At 40.3% G+C, this 22,125-nt stretch overlaps 1 protein-coding gene, 1 non-coding gene and 2 pseudogenes across 2 annotated transcripts in view; 3 read left to right on the forward strand and 1 right to left on the reverse strand.

Moving 5' to 3' along the window:
• The window catches only part of TSPAN8 (tetraspanin 8), a 220,382-nt gene that overhangs the window by 62,156 nt on the left and 136,101 nt on the right, over positions 1–22,125 (reverse strand). The window lies entirely within an intron of this gene.
• LOC112922421 (U6 spliceosomal RNA) lies at positions 793–912 on the forward strand (annotated as a pseudogene).
• LOC112922230 (U1 small nuclear ribonucleoprotein C-like) lies at positions 6,414–6,952 on the forward strand (annotated as a pseudogene).
• LOC112922428 (U6 spliceosomal RNA) lies at positions 9,836–9,938 on the forward strand. The gene has a single exon (XR_003235439.1). It is a non-coding gene; the product is annotated as a U6 spliceosomal RNA (small nuclear RNA).

Below are 22,125 nucleotides of genomic sequence, written 5' to 3' on the forward strand. Positions count from 1 at the left end.
ATCAACCATGTGCAAGAAAAATACATAAAAAGAATAATCCCTATTTGAGTTTGGCGTAAATTTCTACCATTTGCTTCACTAATATTTTGTGGTGAGAACTAAACTCCAGAAATTCTCTGTGGAACCTTCAGCTCGTTAGAACACACATCAGTTACCATATTGCCGCTAACAGTGTCGGAAAGACAGATCAATTGGAAATGCCTAGAAAATAGGGGATAACACCTGGGGTAAAACAAACATTAGAGTCAGATGGGCCCAGATTTGAGTTCCAGCTCAGCTGCCTAACAGCAGTGTCACCTCAGGCAAGTGATGTCCTCTTCCCAAGCCTCAGTGTCCTTACCTGTAAAACATGGATAAGAATTCTACTCGTAGGTTTGTGCTAAGCATCCCAGACTCGTGTCTGTGAGAGGGCTCAGGACAGCATCCAGCAGGAGCAGGCTTCCAATCAATGCCAGCCTCTCTGTCAGATTATGCTGATCTCTACTTGAAAGCAAAGTCAGAATCAAGCTCATCATAATTGGCTTTCTGGTAAACTGAGGTCATACAACAATCCCCTTTCCTCAATCACTGAGAGACCTGGATTCCCTTTCCTGCTTCAGTAAGCAAGCCTGGAGCAACGTATTTAGGGATTTTTTCCTTTGTTGTTGTTAACTGAGGACCCAGCAGTAATTATGTCTAGAATTAAATCCTGTCATCTACTAGGCATTTGACCTTGTGAGTTCTTTCTTTCTTCTTTTTTTTTTTTTTCTAACTTTTTTTGTGCCTCATTTCTCTGTCTTTAAAACCAGAACAGTGCTCGCTTCGGCAGCATATATACCAAAATTAGATCAATACAGAGAAGATTGGTGTGGCCCCTGTGCAGAGTTGACACACAAATTCATAAAATCTGAATGCTAACAGTATCTAATTGTTTAGCTCTTAGGGTTATTGTATGGAAATACATATGTGTGGACATACATACACACGTGTGTGTGTACACACAGAGCTCAGTAACAGATAATCCTATGTGAGTTTGTAAGTATTTGCCATTAGGATTAACATTAATGTTCTGGACATTAAAAAAAAATAGTGAAGCTAAAAGATTGAGAAGCTGTAGGGGAGTCCGTCATTTCACTGAAGAAATTGTAATTGAAGTATTATCATGTTCCAAGCACTGTTCTATTTCTGGTTACTCTCCTTCTGGGTGAGGGGAGACACATATAAGCTGTACTTGCAGAATTATCTGCTTGGTTTTTAAAATTTAAATAAATCTCTGTTGTAAAGAAAGATTTGCTGTTTGTGTCTTCCTCCTAAAATCTAAAGGTAGAAGAAAAACAACTTAGTCGGCTGGAATATTTTTTCTCAGTTGTATTCCCTCTGAGGTGTGTATGTCTTTGGTTAGTTCTGCGGGAGACCGCCCACCTCTCACCTCTCCCCTTAGATTCTGAGTGGTCATATGTGATGAAGGCCTCAAAGGAATCCTTACACTTGGAAGCTACGCTCAGATGTACTTCATGTGAAGGATCTGCCATCCTATTTAAGGCTAGAGGTAGCTATGAGCCAAGAAGAAACTTAGTTTTTAACCCAAAACCTAACTTACTATGACCGACTCACCATGCTGGGAGCACCCACTCCAGCTTATACTAACATCAGGAGAGTTAAGTCCTTAAAGAAGTTGTCACTTTGGTTAGTGGTTTTTGGTTTTGTCTTGTTTTGTTTTAAGGATGGGGAGAAGTAGAGATGAGGGAACTCATGATATGTTTAACTGAAATTAGTATTTGAGACTTAAAACATCTCTTTTTGCTAGAGATGATGAACAAAAAGTAAAATATGGAAATGGGTCCTCATTTCCCAATAACAGAACTTTCTGGACTTGCGACTTCTTTGGATGTAGGTTCTGGAGACTGTACTTAAGGTTCTGCTGATAAAGGACCCCTTCATCTTCATCTGTCCTGTGGTAGCAGCAGGAGCATGGGTCCCACCTGCCTACATGACAGCGGCTCACTTTCTGGTGACCTGCAATGTCACTTCCCAGAGCACGGCCCCTTCCAGGACCCTGCCCAACACCATTTTCTCTCCTAGGCTGGAGGAGATTTCCAAGTTTGGGTTTAAACACATCAAAATATAAAAGAGCTAGTTACACCCTTCCATCAGGAAAATGATTTTTATTTTCTTACGCTCACATAATGAATTAATCCAATTCAGTGTTTTCCACAGAATAAGGAAGATTTGTCTGATTTTCTTTGCTGCAAATAACAAACTCCCTGAGAGAGAGAAAGGGGGGGGGGGGTCATTTCTGGAGATTGCTGGTGAGGCACTTGCTCACAACAACTAACGGGGGGCTTCAGTTGACTTGGAAGAGTGGAATTTGGGGGAAATTCTAGCCACATACTAGCTACCATGATCTCAGAATACATTTTAGCATACTTCTTTTCAAAAACAGAAAACGTCTGCTTTTTCCTTTATCATTCCTCCTTGAAAAGGTTGCATTAAATCAAAAGGGTACCTTAACATCCATGACATCCTAACATTGAAAAAAATGGCTACAGATTCTTCTTTACAGTCACAACAGAAACCAGATTGTGACTGTCCATTGATATGCAAGGGGTTCCATGCAGAAAGGAAGGGAGAGGTAATACATATATTTTAAACAAGTGTATAGATTGAGTTTTTTTTTTAAGATTTTATGTATTTATTTATGAGAGACACACAAAGAGAGATGGAGGGAGAAGCAGGCTCCCTGTGGGGAGCCCATGTGGGACTGATCCCGGGACTCCAGGATCACAGCCCCAACTGAAGGCAGACGCTCTACCACTGAGCCACCCAGGCGTCTCCAAATTGGTTTTATTATAGTAACTAGTCAATCCCAGTAGAGGAAGGACTACAAAAAACAACAGGAGTCAATGAACAAGGTCAGCAATTTAGAGGCTGTTTCTCTGGGACAGAAAAATCAGAGCAAATCCAATAAACATTTCAGTAACAAAACCTACACTACACGGTTGTCAACCTAATATAGGCCATGGTGAGGAGAAAGGGGCGGGCAGGTGAAGAAAATCACATCAGTCCTACATCGTAGGGGAAGAAAGCCTTCTCCTTCTTCCCTTGTAGGTTCTTGGGCTGGCCTAATAATTAAATTGACGTAATACAGATCAACAGGAGAAAAAGAAATTCGATATTGTATGCACTGGAGCCCCAAAGATGTGTGAGTCAAAAACGTGGCCAAAGCAGGCAGCTTTCATGACTTTCAAAGATACAATTATTCCTGAAGATTTGACAACACAGAGGAGTTTGGGTGTAGGGTAGCAAACTAATCAAGAAGTGACAAAGTTTGTCTATACAGCCTTCTTGGCCTTGATTTCTCTATCTCTGGTGATAAGGATGGCTTCTACCCTGCTGGGATACGAAGGATATCTTCCCATGAGAGACTGAGTTCCTACTTCCAGGGGGACAAAGAAGAAACAGTGTCATTCCCACACCAGCTGTTTAAGTAACTTTAATTCAAAATAATCAATATGCCAAAGTGGCATGTTTGGGAGTGGCCTATTCCCCTCAGTATTCCCTCCACAAGTAAGACAAGAGTAACAGTTGGCTCTTAATATTGCTGTGTATATATACAGGATGCGGTCAGACCAGGGAGGGAAGAGCCTCTGGCTACATGGAAAGAGGCCAATGAAGGCCGTGCCAAAGAGGTGCCTAAGCCCACCATTGAAGCAATAGGAAGTCACTAGGCAGCTGAGAAGGCTTTCCTGACAGGGGCCCATGAGAAAGTCTGCTCCATTTTTGGGAACCTAAATCAGAAGATGGGATCTAGCAAACGAGACAGGCCAGATCATCAAAGAATTTTGTGTTGGTTGTGTTTGGTCAGCAGTTTTTCTTCAGTCGGGAGAAACAAAATTTTGCCAGCTTATGCCAAAGAGAGCAGGGTCAAGGGGGAGACAATTAATTAAAGGGATGTGGGTAACATAATTTATTTATAATGTAATTTATTTATTTCCTTTTCAAGCAAAGGAAAACACTGAATAAGCATGTCTTCAAAAGAATCCAGGAGAGCCGAAGGAATCCACGTAACAGCTGCAGAAGGACAGTCTTCTTAGCATGCCTCAATCTATGATACCCATCAGCAACAGCTCGAAACAAACCACTTCCAACTACTTTCAATCCTTCCTTCTCTTTATTGAAAATTTCCAGGAGAAAATTGGCTCTGTTGGCCAGGAGAGTAGAGAACAGCAGCCCTACAAAGCCTGTGGGCACAGGGATCTGATTAGATCCCCAAACTAATATCAATTGTATGGCTTCCAGGAGAACTGAGGGTGGATATTCCACAGGCAGAAAGAGACCTGTGAGAGTCCTGCATGCTCTGTCAAGGGGTTTGGACTGTATCCTTCAGGCAGAGGGAAGCCAATGGAGGAATGTCGGGATGGAGAAGATCCATGCTTATGTTCTCTTTGAGAATGCAAGACACTGTGGAGCAGTAACAAATAAGACCATAAAATGAATGTCATATGGTTTTGCATCTAGGCTACAAGCGATATATAGAATCCTCATGACACTTATTGGCAGACAATATCACAGGATGTTAGAAACAGAAGTAAATTTAGAAATGATTTAGTCAATCCAATTTCATTTTATAGGTTAACTATAAAGAGGCTCAGCATCTGTGGCTTCCCTTGGGTCATGAGTCCACTTATCAGCATTCAGGACTTGGGACTAAGTTTCTTTAATCATCAACACCACCCTGTCAAGCTATTGTAAAAAAAAAAAAAAAAGCCCATTTTAAAGTATCTTTCCTTGCGGCACCTGGGTGGCTCAGTTGGTTAAGCGTCTGCCTTCACCTCAGGTCATGATCCTGAGGTCCTGGGATGGAGCCCTGCATCAGGCTTCCTGGGTAGTGGGCAATCTGCTTCTCTGTCTCCCTCTGCCTGCCCCTCTGCCTACTTGTGCTCTCTCTCTCTCTCCCTTTGTCAAATAAATAAATAAAATCATTAAAATAAATCAATAAAATAAAATACCTTTCTTCATGCAAGTATTGGGCTCTAATACGGATTCTGTGGTGCCTTTGATTATGTCTGTACATAATTATAGGGCATTTTTCTCATCGTCATTTAGAATGCTTAAGAAATAATGGTGTCTCCCACTATCTCTCACTGCTTCATTAATTCAGTAAGAAACCAGTAAGTCTCAGGCACTGTACTAACTGAGGGTGCAGAGTAGTAACGATATTGCTGATAATGATAGGAATATGACGGCCCTCGTTCACATGGCACTTACTAGGTGCCAGACAATATTCTGCGTGCTTTTCACATAATAATTGACTTAATACTCACAAAAACTGGTAGGCTGGAGTGGGGAGTGATTGTTTATGGGTGCAGTGTTTCTTTGGGGGGCAATGAGATGCTCAAAAATTAAATCGTGGGAATGGTTTCGCCAACTGTAAACACACAGTATTGTATACAAATACTGACTTGTATACATTAAATGGGTGAATTTTATGATGTGAATTAGATTTCAATAAAGCTGCCTTAAAAAAAAGAGAAGTAGAAGCCAAGAGGTAGATCATACAGAGAAGTCATTTGAGGCACAGAGAGGTTAACATCATTTGTCCAAGGTCACAAACCTATTAAATGGCAGAGCCGGGATTCAAACACAGGCAGTCAGGTGCAGAGTCTCTATATCAAATAATATACAGTCCCTGACCTGAAGAATTCAGTCTGGGGCATCTTTACAAACGTGAGATGTAGAACTTTGCCCTTGTATCTAAACTATGCAGATCCATTAAACACATCCTTGGGTGGTTGGGGAGGAAGAAGAAATACACAAGGAAAGCCAACAGATGACAGAGCGGCAAATATCTGTAGATGTGTCATCACGTCTAAAGCCTGATTGTGCTCCTGATGGTGTAATCAGGAAAAAAGTATCCTAAAATAAGCTACCTTAGAAAAGAAGATGAAGAGGGTGGTCTCTCATTGTCCATTAGCATGACAATCTCAAGTTACCCTGTGTATGTATGTTGTGTGTGTGTGTGTGCGTGTGAGCGTGTGTGAGCATGTGAGGATTTGGGTACATGTGTGTCTGCTAGAAAAGTTCCCCTCCCGGAAGTCATGCCGTCCCTTCCTCGTATCTTCAGAACCTGGTGGGGCATATGGGAGATAAGGGGATGATGATGATGAATGCATGACTCTCAGCTCGTTAAAAATTAGCTTAAATTGATCTCCAGCTTCCTGGACTTCAGATTGGCTCAAATCAAGACCATGAGGAAAAAGTGCTACATATGACTAGAGGTTGATGGTCGTTAAATGACTATTAATTAGTCATTGGGCGAGTCCCTGGTGCTAAGTAGGTCACTGCTCCAAGACTGTTATGGGTCTAGTTCCCACACAAAATCTTTTTCAAGACCACACACTCTAGTTGTCTTAAAAATGTAGGCAGAGAGCAACATGCCTAAGTTTTATTGTGACGACTGCGACACATACCTCACCCCTGACTCTCCATCTGTGAGAAAGACACTGCAGTGTAGAAAAGACACAAAGAGAATGTGAAAGACTACTATCAGAAATGGATGGAAGAGCAGGCTCAGAGCCCGATCGACAAAACAACCACAGCATTTCAACAGGGAAAGGTACCTCTTACTCCATTCTCTGCTCCCCTTCTTGCAGGGGCAATGATCCCACCTCCCTCCAGTCTCCTGGGTCCTCCTCGCCCTGGTATGATGCCAGTGGGACCTCCTCCTGAAATGAGGCCACCTATGGGAGGCCACATGCCAATGATGCCTGGGCCCCCAATGATGAGACCTCCTGCCTGTCCCATGATGGTGCCCACTCGTCCAGGAATGACTCGACCAGACAGATAAGGAGAGACAGGAACCTCTTTGTATTCGTTTTATATTACTTATTCTACTTCACCAGGAGATCATGGTGCTGTGATTCTGGGTGTTTTCTAACAGCATGACAAGGAAGACTTGCTTCCCCTTCCTATCAAAGAAAGAATAGTTTTTGCAGGGGAGTAGTGGGCCCAAAAAAAAAAAAAAAAAAAAAAAGGCAATTTTCATTTGTATTGTAAAATGTGAAACTAAAATTGTCAACTGTTTTACTTAAAAAAAAAAATGTAGGCAACTGGCTGTGAAAATGACTGGGTAAGAGAAAATGGGTGGCTGAGCTCAAAATCTGTCCTCTTGCAGAAAAAACTCACAGCAGTTCCTAGTGATGGTGAGCTCAGGGCAAAGCACTTCCTTAACCAGTTCCTATTCAACCTGTTACTACACCCAAAATGCAGAAAGCAGAAGTAGAAGATACCTCAACTGGGATGCAGTGCCCCCATTTCAGACTTTTGAGCAAGTCCTAAGAGCGTTAACGCTCAAGCACTCTGCTAACTGGTGGATAACTAAGCTATGACCTCTTGTGCTGAAGGAGTTCACAGAATTGGTGCTTCTACCTCCTCAAAATTTTTAGAATTTCTGTATCATTATTCAGCTGAATATCCTTCCCATTGAGTAACAAACGATGAACGTGGCACTCACCAGGCCCCAAACGGGTCCGCTCTCGTCTGTGAAAAACCCAAAGAGCTACATGATGACTACGAAGGTAGATTTTCTCCCTAGAGTGCAAACAAACAAACAAAAAATTCTACTTGTCATTGAAATGACAGAGAAGATACATTTTTAAATAAGGTAGTAAATACCAAATAATTTATATCTAGCTTTCCGATGTTTGAAGAAAAAAGGTACACTCTCGGATCTAATTCCTCCATCTGCCACAAACTTCACATGTCCTTCTCATAGGTAACTTATCGTAGGTATTGCAGGCAGGAGAACCACGTGGTCAAGAGCTAGAATGTCTATATAATGGATTGTCCAAGCCAGAGCACTTCTGAGAGTGAATAAAGTCACAATAATTACATCGGGACAACAGAAGTAACCCGGGACCATCCCAGGCAAACTGAGACATACTGTCACCCTATTAAAAGCTTGACGGGATGAGCACTGGGTGTTTTTCTGTATGTTGGTAAATTGAACACCAATAAAAATTAATTTAAAAAAATAAATAAATAAATAAAAAATAAAAGCTTGTGCTCTGATATCAGAATTTGATGGTGGGCAGCGAGGAACGAGAGAAGGCTTTGGAAAGGACCATAAGCTTAGCACCCAAGTGGGTGTGCTAAGAATGGGCCCCAAAGAGATTGGGAATAGGACAGCCCAAGAAAACGTTCTTATGGCACTCGGAAAGAAATAACCAGAGGCCAGCCTAGGGTGGTCACAATAAAAAGTGAAGACCTGTATGAGAGACCAGGCCACTAACAAAGTCAGACAGGTTGTAATACCAGCCCAAGTATTCGAAAATACTAAAGACATCCCAAGGGACTTGACAGGTAAACATCAGGCATAGGAGAGCACTTGATAATAGGAACCCCCAACAGAGCTCTGATTTAAGGGCAAAAGCTATTTGCTTCCTATCTGTTCTCATACTTCCCGCCCATGTCAGTGCCAGGCTCCCAGGGGCGCGCTTCATTCCAAAGAGAGCGGGAGCCCTCCCCAGACCGCTTGCCACTGCGCAGGGCATAGAGGTAGGCCAAGAGTTTCCTTCCCTGGTAGGGTAATAAAATGCCACCAACAATTGCTCCAGACACCACTTGGTGGCACCAGTACCCTGAAATGATTGAAACGCAACCTGCTATTTTGATGTTAAACTGGAAACCTTGGACCCATGACAGATCATTAGCCAACCCTCATGTTCGATGTTTTCCATGATGATCTGACTTCTTCCAGAACTTTCACATCCTCCTTTATCTCAATCTATGGAAATCCTAAAAACTAGAAGATGAGAACACTTTATTTGAATGATCTCTTATTATTTCAAAAATTCCTTTATATGCATAAACATATAATTTGAGTAAATGTGACCACCTCTTTCATACCACACTTTTCTTATGTTAGCCTTTTCCTTCTTCGTTGCTTTTCCTCACCTACCACCACCATAATTCCTCCTGCCCCTTCTGGACAGCCCATCTGAACAACCCTGTTATGTATCCATCCACATTTGTTTCCATCACCATATAACCTCATACAAATGTGTGTATAGACAAAAGAGATACAGAGAGAGATAAACGTATACCTATAAAAGTTTTCTTGATCAAGGATTTAGAAAATGGACTCATAAACTATACTCCTCTACACATCTGGCTATTCTCCCTCCACTTTATCTGTGGCAATCCCTCTAAGCAACCAGTATTGCTCCAATTCACTTTTTGCAGAGGTAGTTATGTAATATCCCATGGTATAGACATACATTAATTTATTCAACAACAGTTTCCTATTAAAGAGTATTCACTTGGTTTCAATTTTATGTTGTTGTTTTGCTACAACAAACAATGCTGCTGTAGAAACCCTGTGTTTATAACCCATGTAGTAGTGCTCCTGTCTCCATGAGTTAAATTTCCAACAGGGCAATGCTAGATTGAAGGGTAAGTATATACTTTCAATTTTAAGAAAAATGTTGCTAGATTTGCATCCCCCAAAAGCTCTTTAAAATCTCCATTTCCACCAGCAAAATATGAATGACCGTACCCTTTTCCTCACGTCCGCTAGCAATGTGTATTGTTGCTTCTTTCTCCTGTCAACCGGATGGATATACAACATTAATTAACTTTTTGCTTTCCCAACTAGTTGTGATTTTGAGCATCTTTCCTGGTGTTTTAGCCATTTTGATCTGATTCTTCACAGCCTTTGCCCCAAGCAAGGATATTTTAAAGGGATTTTTGCTTAGTAAAGAAGCTAGAAAAATATTGCTAAAATAATAGGGAAAAATAGGTTTTATCATGATCACTATTATTTATATTTGATATCATACACTAAAAGCACTTGGGTGCTCTGTTCAGCAGCACATGCTAGAATTAGAACAATACAGAGAAGATTAGCACGGCCTCCGCACAAGGATGATATGCAAATTTGTAAAGCGTTTCATATTTTGAAAATACATTCATACATGCATACATAAAAGCACTGGGGTGCCAGAAAATAATCTTGTGAGTTCCATTCAATTCTGAAATGCCTACAGAAGATTCATTATTTTTCTCTTCATCAGGAACTCTCACTGTTAGTGCTCTGTTGCTCATTGGACACTGTATTGTTGTATGTGTTTAAGTAGGACTTGGGATTAAATAGAACCAGTCCCATTTATTTGAGTGTCATTCAAAATACTTGCCTTTTTTTTTAAAAAGAACAAAAATCAGTAGGGAAAGAAATTGTATTTTTAAGCTTCTAAGAAGATTTTATAAACAACGGAGCCCAGAGAACAAAAAAAGTCATAAAATGGCTTGACAGTGTCCTTTTAAGTGAACATATGTGAGTTTATGCATCCATATGTGTTCACATATGTCCTACATATGCACAGCCAGCTGCTAACCAACCAGATTGTTCAATGTGTATGTTTACTGTAAAACAAGCCGAAAGTGTTTGGTCTCTTTGTTAGAGAAACAGCTCATAATTTCAAGTATACAAACGTCAGTTGTTTCTCATTTCTTTTTTTTTTTTTTTCCAAGCCAAATGAGCTGTTGATGCCCAATTTGGCAGGATTCTAACTGAGGCTGACTCTTGGCCAGCTGCAGAAACTGGCCCTGAAAGTTCAGGAAAAATTTTACAAGAATAAGGAGCTTTTCCTAATGGCTCCCTAAACCAGAGGAAGTTGCCTTAGAACCGCAGCCAGTTTTTCCCACTCAATATCCCAAAGGGTAATCATTCACGTTGTTGGGATACTAATGGATGGAGTTAGGATGTAAAATGAGGGTCCTCCCCCTCTTTGGTCAAATGCTGTTCCAAAACCCACTGTTAACAGAAAATATCCTGGAGAGGTAGAGATCATTTTTGTGATAACAACTTTATCTATGACTCCTCAGTATCTCATCGTTTATTCCAGCCTTTGGAAGTGCTCTGCAGCTTAAAATGGTGAATGAAGTTTGGACCAATTTCCAGTTGAAGATGGAGCCTTTGGATGGATTAGGCCCCTACTTCTGCAATCACAGCCTCGAACCCAATTATCACTATCAGTATTCTCTACTATTCACCTTAATATTCTCAGGATAGCAGAAAGGAGAAACATGGAAGGAAGCAGGCTGTAGTGAAAAGAGCTCGTGCCCTGGAGTGGAAGGGTCTGTCCAGGCTCTGTCATTCCCTGGCTGTGTGGCCTTAGAAGCTTCACGCTTCCAACTCCAGTTTCCTTATCAGCTCTATGGGGATGATCATGCCAATTTCCTAAGTTTTTGATGAAGATAAAATGAAATGACCTATATAAAGGATGATGCCCAGTACTGGGGACACATTAAGTGCTCAGTGTGAATGCCCTTCCTCTCCATTTCCACTTTCTTCTCTCTAGTCCCTGCAACAAGAGAGAGATGTGAGAACCGGGAGTATTTCTTGGTCAAAGAGATAATCCCCAAATCCCCAGTCCCAATGATGGGGTGGGGCATGGGTAGAGGAGAGGCCGAATCCAACAGAAAAAAAAATCATTTAAAATATTCTCTTCTGGAAAAAAATATAATAAAATGTTCTCTTTTTATATCATTGAGACTAGACTGATAAATATGTGTGTATTCGTAAGTGCATACCCATTTATTTGGCACCTACTGTATGCCTACACAAGCGCTCAACAGAAGTGTCCATCAATACTTCTTAAATAAGTAAATGAAGACCAAGCCCTAAAGCACCACTATAATTTCTTTGTTGGTGCTCGTTTCTTGGGATTTATTTGTTAGTGACAACTCTTTGCTTTCCAAAATGAATGTCACAGTAAGGAAGAAGTATGGGTATCTGTTGTCACTATCTTACCCAGACCATGAAAACAACCAGAAGTACCCCATCTACCTTTCAGTCTCCAAGTCTCCAAACCACAAGCTCTTTCTGCATTGAAGCACTTCTCATTCCTTCTTTTTCCCTTCCTCCATTCAACCTTCCTAAAGCTGTCCAGTATTTGGCCACAACTGAAAAATAGAATTCCTATTGCTGCAGGTGTCCATGTGTTTGGGGCAAAATGAGCCACTGTTGACAATTGCAAAGAAAGAGAGAACAGCTGTTTGCATCTGGATATGGGGTAAGAAAGTGAGAACAGCTGGTGGCAGCTGCGGCAGACAAGAAAGTGAGCAAGTGCGCAGCTGCTGGTAATTCAGAATCTACTAGACTGCCCGGAATAATTGAAATTCAGAAGAAGCATGCAAGACTCGACTTAACTGCTTTACTGTATCCTGCTCTTCATTAGATCCGACTTGTCCTTCTTTAGAGACATTCCCATGAAAGCCACATGAGGACTCACAGTAGGAACATCAGTCCCCTCCTGCCCATCCATGACCCTTTGGAAAATCAAACCAAGGAAAGTAAGATGGCACAGACATTCCCTCCAGTAAGCCCACGCTTATCTTTACAAGAAGACAAGAAACAATCTATGGTTGACGAGGGAAGAAATGTTACCAATGATGGATCCATCATAAGAATGGGCAAAAATAATTCATTCTATATTACAAGAGATTATGGTCATTTTGATTATGATCCCACACTTCAGAATTCAGTAGGCTAACATAAAAATGTAATAACTTAAGTGTAGTATAAGCCTAGAAAAATACATTTTAAAACCCTGTCAGTGGTTTCAAAGTCTCTTTTCTCATGTGTATACAATCCTGTGAATGTGTATACATAGAAGTAAGTCCCTCTATTTTCTTTTTTCTTTTTAATAAAAAGAAAATTAAGATATCTTTGTATCATGCATCTAGTGAAAAAATGTTGTTTGTTTTTGTGCTTTCCACTGGTTCCTCCAGTCATCTGGAATTCTAAGATAACTGAGTTCGCCTGAAAGTATGTCATCTATTTCTCATCTTGTTCAATAAAGAAGAAAAGCATCTCATTACTCCAATTTATAGAATTTCAGCTCTTTGTTTCTAAGGTAAAGTTCAAGCAAAGAAGAAAAAAACTACTACGATGTTATATATTAGTAAATAATGTACAACTAAATGAGCCTAAATAAAGGAATAATTAAACAAATCATACGGCAAGCTATCTGCATTTACAGAAATTATAATTTTGTAGATAGTGATAGGGAAAATGCTTGTGATGTAGCATACATGGGGAAGAGTCTGCTAAGATCATTCGCACATGAGAAGTTAATGCAAAATATACATCATGATTAAAATTAAGGTAAAAAGATAGGCATAAGACAATGATATAAAAGGAATTTGTTAAAATACAAGAAGCCAAAAGAGAATAACAGATGAGGCATTTTAAACTTTATTTATTTTATTTTTTTCTTTTTGTTGATAAATTATATTGGTATGAAAGATCTAAATAATAATTAAACTATTATGAAAATTACTAATAAAATCACTAAAGTACAAGCTCCATAAGGACGGGGCCCTTCCCTGTTTTGGACCACCTTTATCTCCAATACCTGTCCCAGTGCCTAATTACCAATAAATATTTCTCAAATGAAGAAATAAATGAAACGAATGAGTCATCTGCATTTTTAAATGACACTTGTAAAAGAAAGATGAAACCACTTGCACCAATGGCATATGTGTGACCAATAAAAGAGGACTGCTCTGCTCTAAAGATCAATTAGGAAGATCTCCAAAAACATGCACTCATAGCATTTTGAAATCAGCTCTCTCCTGCCTGGTGAGATATGTGGCCCAGCCAGACCTAATGAGCCCTCAGATTATGAATTGGAAGGGACAGAGAAGCAATTCAATCCAAATATGCTTCCAACTCCAAGATATGATTCTGTGACTGGGATTAGGAGAAAAGGGAGACAGAGCAGTTGCCAAAATACTAATGTCACAATCACTTGGCCCTTAATTTACCAACCGGAGTGGCCCATGACAAAGTTCCCAGATGTTCCGTGCTCCATGTGAGTAGCTCTCCTCAAAGCAAATTTGATTAATGTTTCTATCTACAGTTCCCCTCTCAAGTCCAGGCTCTGTTACCCAATCTGGCATGGAAAGAAGTGTTTGAGTTTTAAATAAGGTAGTGAGAGTATGAGATGCCATCTACTCTTGATTTTACTGTCCCATGCAACAGTAAGGTCCAGAGTCTGAAGAAATTTCATTATGTCAAAGGCTGCCTTTGAATCAGCCTTGTCTGCTAAACTCCTCCCTGGAGAAATTGTGAAATGCTCATCATTCCAATATGAACATCTTTATACAAAGTCTGTTTTCCAGGTATTTTGAACCTTCCCCAAGCCCTGCTTATATAAAGTGTGAATGTTCCAAGTTAACGTAAAGTACTCCTGTACTCTAAACATGGAGTAACTTAAGACCCTGACAAATTTGTATGTAATCCAAAATATGTTTGCAGATTTTTCCCTCTTGCCTATAAAATGGCATTAAAGGAAATGTCTCGCTCCATAAATATAACTGTCAAGTGTTTAAATGACTTACACTTCATCATCATCATCACCAAAATCATAAACTGCCTTTTCTTGTCCGGGACTGGGATTGTAGTACACTCAGCATATTCAACAGATATTAGAATAACACACTGAGAAGATGCAGCCCCTAGGTTTTTATCAACCTGCCCTAAAGGGACCATAATATCTAGTTATTTCCGGATATAATTTCTGTATTAGAAGTATGATGGCTAATTTTATGTGTCAACTTCTCTGGGTCATAGGATACCCAGATATTTGGTCAAATATTATTTGTTGTTTCGGGGGGGCGGGATTTGGGATGAGATTAACATTTAAGTTGGTAGACGAATAAAGCAGATTGCTCTCCATAATGTGAGTGGGCCTCACCCAATCAGTTGACAGCCTGAATAGAACAAAATATCTGCCTCTCCACCAAGTAAGAAAGGATTCTTCCTGCCTGGAGGCCTTCACACAGGTTCCTTGGCTTTTTCCTGCCTTTGAATTTGAACTGAAACATTGGCTTTTCCTGAGTTTTGAGTTAACCAGTCTTCAGCCTGGAGCTATACCATCCATTTTCTCTCGTGGTCTCCACCCTCACCAGCTCACCCTACAGACCTTGAAACTTCCCAGCCTCCATAATACCTGGAGCCAATTCCTTATGATAAATCTCTTCATATACACATCCTATTGGTTGTGCTCCTCTCAAGAACCCTGACTAAAAGGACACATAAGATTTAACGTATTATTCAACACATAAGATTCTCTTCACTAGTAGAGGACTCTGGAAAGATGGCTGAGTGGAAGGCCCCAGGGATCTCCCTCTCCACCCAGATAACAATGACATTGGTGGAATCTCTGTGATGTAACTATTTTGGAACTCTGGAGTCTGTTGAAGGCTTGCAATTTCTAAGGGAAGACTTGGATGGTAGATTGCAGTTAATTTTAGTAAATCTCAGTTCTTAGCAGAGTGGTAACTAACCTCCTCCACCCTCAGTCCTATGGCAGGCAGCTCTGCCCCATGTTTCTGAAGCAGTCTGCACATAGTTTGTGAGAGCCAGGCTAGGCAAAAAGGATGCTTTCTTCTAAACACTGGAAATCTGAGCTCTGGGGCAGCCTGGGTGGCTGAGCAGTTTAGCACCACCTTCAGCCCAGGGTGTGATCCTGGAGACCCAGGATTGAGGCCCTTGTTGGGCTCCCCACAGGGAGCCTGCTTCTCCCTCTGCCTGTGTCTCTGCCTCTCTCTCTCTCTCTCTCTCTCTCTCTCTCTCTCTCTCTCTCTCTCGTGCTCTGTGTCTCTCATTAATAAATAAATAAAATTTTTTTTAAAAAATCTGAGCTCTGCTCATGGATTGCTGATTCTGATCACAGAGGTGCAAAGAGGTGGGCAGCCATCGTTGTTGCACCTCCCCCACATTGTTGCAAGCCTCTCCCCTGTCAGCTGTAGGGAATTTGGGGGGATTTAAAGAACCAAGCCTTCAATTTTCACTTTTTTTCCCTTTCAGAAACCAGACATTAAAGACAGGCATTCACAAACAACCACATATTTAAAGAAAATTAGAAACTGACTGTATATGCTCAGGAAAAAGCTCAGAAAAGACTTTAGAACACCTTAGGTTTACATCCTAGGCTGATGCTTCTCAGCATAGAGATACCCTACAACAATCAAAAACAAACACAGGAAGAAAAAAGCAAAGAGAATAACAAAAACCAGTAAACCCTGCGGAAAGGTGAGGCTCTGACTTTCAGAGTTACCATGTTATGTTCAATGTACAACAAAAAAGAAAAGCACAAAGCATACAAAAAATAGGAGAGTGTGGCTCATTGAAAGGAAAAAGTAAATTAATAAATCAGCAGAAACTCTCCCTATAGACTCAATAGCAGATCTCCTAGACAAAGACTTTAAAGAATTAAAATAAGATGTGGAGAAAATCAAGAAAATGATATGTGAACAAAATAGAAATGTCAATTGACAGAAAGTCTAAAAAGAAACAAAAAGGGGGCATGTGGGTGGCTCAGTCCATCAGGTGTCTGCCTTTAGCTCAGGTCATGACCCCAGGGTCCCGGGATCCAGTTCGTCATAGGGCTCCCTGCTCAGCGAGGAGGCTGTTTCTGCCTCTCTCTTCTCCTTCCCTTGCTTGTGCTCTTTCACTCTCTCTCCTTCTTGCTCTCAAATAAATAATTTAAAAAATTTTTAAAGAAACAAAAAAAAAATTCTAGAGCTGAAAATATAATAACTGAAGTGAAAGTCACTCGAGGGATTCCAAGGCAGATTTGAACAGGAAAGAGAAAGTCTCAGAGAGCCTGAAGATAGAACAATGAAAATTAACGAGTATGAGAAGCAGAAAGAAACAACACTGAAGGAAAGCAAACAGACCTTAAGGGACCTGTGGAACACCACAAAGCTAAGCCAGTAGAACTAAGATGTGCAAAGAAAACATAGCATCTTTATTTTCTCATCCTTATAAATTCAGTCTCTTCCAGATTGTGTCTGGTAAATGCTTATCCTTAAAGCTTTCTCCTTTTCTCCTGCTCCTACAGAACATGTCATTTGTGGTACATAAGCACTGATGTGACGTCATGGTGGCAGGGGTGGGGGATGGAGCATCTCGGATCCCATTCACCAACTGAGTTCTTGCTGGCTCCTCCTGTGGGATTGCTGTCTGGGTCCTGAACTGATACATACTAAGGTGAAACAACCGGTTCGTCTCTAGGGCATTGTACGGGCATTCACTACCAAAGTCGGTAACAGTAACCAATTATCTGTGGCCTTGAACTCTTTCAGATCCCCCATTATGCTCTTTGTCCAGTCCCCAGGCTTCCATATGATCTGGTCCCGGCCCCTAACTTCTCTGACTTCTTTTCCATCATTCTTCCCCTTGCCTCCCCTTCCCCACCACATGGAACTTCTCTCTGTTCCTTGAACACACCTGGTGTGTTCCTATCTCAGGGTCTTTATACCACTAGGCCCTCTATCTGGGATCATGGTTTGCTCTAATGTCACTGTATTTGATACTTTGCTCTGATGTCACCCTCCATATAATATATCTCTTGAGCATCTTATTTAAAATGAACACCTCTTCTGAGTTCCCACAGTCCTTTGTTGCAATAGTCACCATCCAATATATCATATGATTTACTTACTTTTATTGTCTGCCTCCTTTCTTTAGGATATAGGCTCACTGTAGAGATTAGGGCTGGCAAATAGTGCAGAAACTCAGAATTAAAGTGGTCCTTGCTCCATGACCATGAGATTCAATAAAGTGCACCAATCCCTTAAGGAAGGCTGAGCAATGAATGGTGCAATAAACAGTAAGATTTGGGGTGGGAACTGAGTCAGTGACCTGCTTCTCCCAATCCATTCACTTTTCAGAGTTCTATATTTTCCTCACCTCAGGCTCTACTGGCTTTCGTTTTTAAACTCCAAAGGTACTAACAGATGACAAAAATGTCTTAATTTTTGTCAGAAATTTGTTGAGGACCTATTTAAAGTTTTATATTAGTGGAGGTAAACAATGGCTGCTATAACTGAACATTTTAACCAAAAAGAACCATATTCTTCACTGAGATTATCAGTCCAATGTGTTATATGCAGCTGGTGGGTGGGTGTTTCCCACAGAGGGGTTTTTAAGGACCCAGGCATCTCCTAGCTAATGGCCTCCCATGCCTTATCAATTGTTCAGCAACCAGGCAGGAGAGGGAACAGAGGGTGAAATAGATATCAGCTGGTCAACTACCTTGACCACACACATCACTGCATACCATTGGTCAGAATGAGATCATGGTATAAATGGATGCAAGGAACTATGGAAATTATAATCTTTGCTTGGGCAACTATTTCCTGTGCTGATTCTATGCCATGGAAGGAAAAACACAGCTCTTGCTGGACATTTAGCTGTTTTTACCACGCATGTCATATGAGGTGTAAGCATTCTCACACACATTGCTTCATTAATTCTCTCAACATCCTTATCAGCTATTATTATCATTCCCAGTATACAGAGGAGGAGACACACCCAGAGATAAGGATTGATATCCCAAGGCTTTAGGATGTGACTTCCTTCATGGAGATTTGCATTTTTAATAGTCTTTTTTTGAGATATAATTTATATACGACACCCTTTACTAATTTAAAATATATGCTTAAGTGATTTTCAGTATATTAACAGAGTTGTGCACCCAACACCATGGTCAATTTTGGAACATTTTTATCATCCCCAAAAGAAACATGTGCTCAGGAGCACCTGGATGGCACAGCTGGTTAATCATCCAACACTTGGTTTCTGCTCAGGTCATGATCTTGGGGTCATGATTTGGAGCCCTATGTCAGGCTCCATGCTCAGTGCAGAGCCTGCTTGAAACTTTCTTTCCCTCTGCCCCTCTTCTCTGCTCTCTCTGTCTCTCCCAAATAAATAAATCCTTTTGTTAAAAAAGTAAAAATAAAAAAAGAAACATGTGCTCATTATCATTTCCTTCTCATTTCCTCTTTAGCCCCTTCCTGCTCTAAGCAACTACTAACCTACTTCCTGTTTCTATACATTTGCCTTTTCTGGACATTTAATATAAATGAAATCATACAGTATTTGGCCTTTTGTGACTGGCTTCTTTCACTTAGCACAATATTTTCAAGGTTCACCCATATTGTAGCAGGTATCAGTATTTTATTTCGTCTTATTGCCTAACAATATTCCTTTGTATGGATATACCACAAATTTGTTTATCCATTAATCAAGTGACAGACACTGGGATTGTTTCCATTTTTGCTTCTCATAAATAATGCTGCTATAGACATTTGTGAACCAGCCTGTATGTGAACAGATGTTTTTGTTTTTCTGGGGTATATACTTAGACATGAAATTGCTGGGTCATATGGTAACCTGTGTGTTATAGTTTTTGGAGGAACTGCCAGGCTGTTTCCAAAATGGCTGGGCCATTTTACAATCTTCTTGTCAGTGTAGAGTTAGAGTGCTCTAATTTCTCCACATCCTTCCCAACACTTATTTTTCTTCTTTTTGTTTTTATAGTGGGGTTTATATTTTGAAGGATGACTATTTCTGTCAACTTCAAGAATGATGATTTATGGCTCAATTCCCCCAGCAAGTAGTTAGGTAAGAACAGAGAAGCACAGGAAAAATTTTACAGGATCCATCTTCTGTACTTTTTTTATCAGGTACATGCTACACCTTCATCTGCCATCTAGATGCCCAGAAAACTGAAGTTGCATTGCGGGATCCCATGAATGCTTGCCCTCCTTGGGTTTACCCCCTGATCCAGACTTTTCCTAATCACTTCTTTCTTGACACTCACAATAAATAATTGGGTGCAGGGAATTTTGAGCCTTTTGTTTTAACCAATCTATTTAGATCCTGTTCACTTTCAGATCGGAGAATCTTTTGACTCTTGTGTTTAGGAGTGGAAACTGCACATCAAAATTATGCTTACATGGATGAATATTCTCTCATTAAGAAAACATTTTTAGGGCTAATTTCTATTAAGCTACTTTAATTCCTTGATAAATTTTTATTCCAATTAAGACATTTCTAATTTTTCCCCTTTTCATTTTTAATTTACTGAATTTTTTTCATTGGAATAAATTATTTTCCACATAAGGTTTACATGAAAATGTTATCCAATGTGTGTTTTTTCCCCTTGCTGTTCATATCAAATTTTTCTTGATTATAGTTTCTGCAATTGCATGTGTTCTTTTATGGTCATTATTTGTACCAAATCCAATTGTTTCAGGTCAAATTCTTCACACCCAAACTTAGTAAAAAAAAAAAAAAATTGGATTCTTACCTCAAGTTTTAGGCAATAATAAGTTTCAACATGTGCCAATTTAGCTGTTGGCAGTTTTATTTAGTGTTGATTACTTTTGCCAAGTCTAATTTTTCCCTATTCAATATTTACACATTTCAATGTGAGCATCAAAACATGATTTGTCATCAGATTTTCATCTATAACAAATTTTACCATGTGCAGTTTGAACCATTCTCTTTTGTGCTGATCATTCTTTTTTTTTTTTAATTTTTTTATTTATTTATGATAGTCACACAGAGAGAGAGAGAGAGGCAGAGACACAGGCAGAGGGAGAAGCAGGCTCCATGCACCGGGAGCCCTACATGGGATTCGATCCTGGGTCTCCAGGATCGCGCCCTGGGCCAAAGGCAGGCGCCAAACCGCTGCGCCACCCAGGGATCCCTGTGCTGATCATTCTTAACAGTAATACTTAGTATGAATTAGATAAAAGGTTGATAGTTTGGTTTGTGTTTGTTGTTGCTGTTTTTAGCCAATACATGAGAAAGCTGTATGAAAGTTTCCTCAGCTATGTCAAAGTTATTCTGCTGTCTGGAATTTGTCTGTATTGATAAGCTAATTCTTCAACATATTTCCAATCAATCTGTGTTTTCTGTACCAACCACCCCTACTGATGGCACAGCAAAGAGTAAATGATGGGATCAGAATATCCTTGGGGTTAAATGTTCTGGTGTCATGATATTCTAGGGGTTAAAATATCCAGTGTCACAAAATTAATCTGTTCAATATGCTCTGTATCTGATTCATCATTGGAATCAGCTAGGGAACTTCTTTAAACATACAGATTCCTACCCTATATATTCCCATCCCTGTCTGTCCCCAAAGCAAATTATTACTTCACAGATCTGGGATAGGCTCCAAGTATCTGCAATTTTTTTTAAAAAGTTCCTTTAGTGATTCTTATGTCTATCCACAGAAGTTTGGACATCTTCTGGGTTAAACCATATTCATAAAAGGGCTATCTAGAGGGGTCATGCATACGTCACAATACTTCCATAACTCAAACTTACCAAAAAAGAGAAACGGACGTGAAGGAGGAAAAGGAGACTGCTGGTGGCTAAGAAAGAATGGATGTGTTCACTAACCGGAAGGGCCTGGCAAAGATGATAAGAGATGAGCAGACAGTGGTTGTCAATTTGGAGGTCAAGAGAAGGAAGTGGAAGCAAAGCAGCACAGTTCAGGACTTAGGTTCTCAAACTGTAGGCACTATGGGGTCTTTCTTTTTTTACAGCCCTTGTTCTACTTTCACTGGTTGGAGGTAGACTTTTAAGGCTGGACAAGATGGTGCTTTGCTTGGCAACTAGATCATCAGAGCAACCTGATATAGAGGATACAAATCTCAGTCTACCACTCGAAATTGGGGGAAAAAAAGGAAATTTATTTTTTGCAATTCAAATTATTTTCTATTTTTGAGATGCCCATTCCCTATAGAAAGAAACATAAGTTCAGTCAGTTCAAAGTTTGCCCTAAAGCAGATCAGAAACAGAATGATGGAACCGTGGCTTTAGTGCCAAAGTGTTTTGAAGAGAAGCCAGTTATGTCACCTGCAGAGGCAAATGGACCCCCACCCAAAGTTTGGTTTGGATGTTGATACTGATGCATCACACATATACCAAACAGGTAGGAAAAGGCTTATCATTTACATCACTGAGACGTCTTGGAGAGAAGGGAAGGCCTCTCAAGCAAGTCTGAAATGAAAAAGCCAGGAAAGGAGGAGACTGTTGTAGGTTTTTAATTGTGTTGAGAGATTGAGGCTGAGGATGTGAATCCTCATGCAGCAGAAGCTTGTGGTTTTACTGGTGTCACAACACTGAGTGCCCAGGCCTAGATGGGATCAGCTTGCCCAGATGTGGTACAGACGGGGAAGAGGGAGAGTTGAAACTTAACAGCTGTCAGCAGTCAAATATCAAAATATGGAGTCTGAGTCTTCATTACAGTCATTTGTCTTTGATTTCACCTG

The sequence above is a fragment of the Vulpes vulpes genome, chromosome 16 (genome assembly GCF_048418805.1).
Source record: "Vulpes vulpes isolate BD-2025 chromosome 16, VulVul3, whole genome shotgun sequence".
NCBI classification, from domain to species: Eukaryota; Metazoa; Chordata; class Mammalia; order Carnivora; family Canidae; genus Vulpes; species Vulpes vulpes.